The sequence below is a fragment of the Cicer arietinum genome, chromosome 4, assembly GCF_000331145.2.
Source record: "Cicer arietinum cultivar CDC Frontier isolate Library 1 chromosome 4, Cicar.CDCFrontier_v2.0, whole genome shotgun sequence".
In the NCBI taxonomy this organism is placed as follows: Eukaryota; Viridiplantae; Streptophyta; class Magnoliopsida; order Fabales; family Fabaceae; genus Cicer; species Cicer arietinum.
Genome location: NC_021163.2, coordinates 40840116 through 40842621, shown reverse-complemented (window position 1 = coordinate 40842621; position 2506 = coordinate 40840116). Strand labels below are relative to the sequence as shown.

The 2506-nt window shown below is 31.5% G+C and overlaps 1 pseudogene; it reads right to left on the bottom strand.

Moving 5' to 3' along the window:
• Positions 1-1845: 1845 nt before the first annotated feature.
• LOC113784967 (5.8S ribosomal RNA) lies at positions 1846-2001 on the bottom strand (annotated as a pseudogene).
• Between the last annotated feature and the right edge of the window lie 505 nt (positions 2002-2506).

The window sequence follows — 2506 nt, the reverse complement described above, 5'->3', positions numbered from 1 at the left end:
ATTTTTATTTTTATAACAGATTCGCTTCTTTAATCTCATTTAGTTTCTTTATATGATGTTTTAATTTTGTACATGTTAGACTAAATGAGTGATATAAATATCAAATATTAAATTTTAATATTTTATATATTTTTCTAAAAATAATAGTATTTTAGAGTCAACATTTTAAAGTATAAGATTTTAGGTGATTTTACGTGCATACGTGTGTTTGTAGTTAATTTGATACTTTCTTGTATGCTGACTAATGTTAAGTGTGCACACAATCATATTTAATTATTTTTAAATTTATCTTATTTTATTTAATTATTTTATAAATAATTATCTTGAGATATTAGTAATATTGATATTGATTTTCTTTATTTCTATACAGTTGTTACGATATGATGATTTTTTACATATTCATTTTGATTTAGTAATTAATATAAATCGTTGATGTTATATTTATTTATTTTATCATTTCGACTAATCTATAAAGATGTTGTATTTTTATATTATTATTTTGAAAAAAAATATTATAGTAATAATTATAGTTACTATTTTGAGTATGAGAGTTTTGACTAAAATTAGATTTATCTATATTAAGGAAAAATAATATTATGTTAGAATCAGTGTTTTGGAGAAAAAGTTTCTAGCGTGGATAAGTAAAATTAAATATTTTTTAAATATTTTAGAAATACTAGAAAATGAATTTTGGACCAGACGACTGTTTACACCCTTATTTTTTTACTTCTGCATATTAATTTAAGCTATTATTGTTTGACTTTTTTTATTTCCTACACCTGCTGCCTTAGACTTTACTATCCTGTGTTGGGACCTACAGTTTTATTCTTGTACCTCTACATTTTCTATCTACATTACTCATATTGCAATTAAAAAAATATAAATTGAAAGTCAGACTAATGGCCGCGAAACAATTTTTCTCTCAATTTCGTTCTCCCAAATTCTTTGTTGTTTGAATCGATCACAATCTATGTCCATACAAAATTGGCCACTATATCCATTTTTGGTGTCAATTTTATCAATCATGGCTTCGTTTCATAAAAACAAATGCATTTCTTTCGTTGGGCGAGATATTTTTGGTCAATTATGCTCACCACGTTTTTCGTCTCAAAAAAATGGTATCATTTTTGGATTTCTCTCGTCAAAACTTTCAAGAAGAACTACTCATTTGCATTTTTCGTTGAAGTTGAAGTCGGACCCTTATGGCACTCCGACGAGTCGGTGAGACTTTTTTTTACAGTTTTTCTCATCGTTTTGACTCCACTTTGACTCCCTAAAGTTATTTATAATTATTTAACAACTATTTCTATGATATGCATATTTTTTCAATCGCGTCTCGAGGATTAATGTGCAAATATGGAAAATATGGAATAGAAATATTTATAAGGTGTTGATTGATTTAAATTCGTTAAATGTGTGCTATTTGATATTGTTTTGATATTGAGTGCCAAATGAATTTTATGTATATAATTATTCAAAAATTAGAAAGATACACAATAGTTGATTTCAAATCAGAGACCTAAAATAAAAACAAAAAATTTTAAGGACTAAAAATAAAATAGTTAAATTTTATAGAAACTAAAAACTCATAACTAATACTTTAACTAATAATTTCAAGTAATAATCCATTATGGATGAGATTAGAACAAAAATGCGTACAAAAGGCTAAAATTCAATAGGGCAGCACATGATTGGTCTCATGCGACACACAACCACAATCTATCATGACACACCCTACCATGGTCTCAATTTTCAACCAACCATGACACAAAAAAGCTCCCACGAAGTCATCATTCACCCAGCACAACACCTACGAGTAGGAAGTCGGCAATGGACTTCGATATGTGACACTCAAGCAGACGTGCCCTCAACCTAATGGCATCAAACGCAACTTGTGTTCAAAAACTTGATGGTTCACGGGATTCTAGAATTCACACCAAGTAACGATTTTCCCTACGTTCTTCATCGATGCAAAAGCCTAGATATCTGTTGCCGAGAGCCATTCTATATTTCATGTGTCAAAACACAACCTGCACGAAAACCGTCTCTGGTTCCATGTAGGTGCGCACATAAAAAAGTTTTAATTCCTTGACGCATTCAGCGTCAGAGTTTGAGTTTTGTTGCAGAGAACACATTTGGGTGTCCCCCTCTGAACTGGAGTTAGGCCGAGGTGTTCAACACCCCAAGCAAACCCTGTGTGTTCAAATTGATTCATGTGTTGGACTACATGTAAGGCATCGAAAATGATCCTTGCGCAGGTTCACCTACAGAAAACCTTGTTACGACTTCTCCTTCCTCTAAATGATAAGGTTCAATAGACTTCTCACAAAGTCGCGGGCAGCGAACTGCCCACGTCATCACAATTCAAACACTTCATCGGACCATTCAATCGGTAGGAGCGACGGGTAGGGACATAATCAACACGAGCTGATGACTCGCGCTAACTAGGAATTCCTCGTTGAAGACCAACAATTGCAATGATCTATTCCCATCACGATGAAATTTC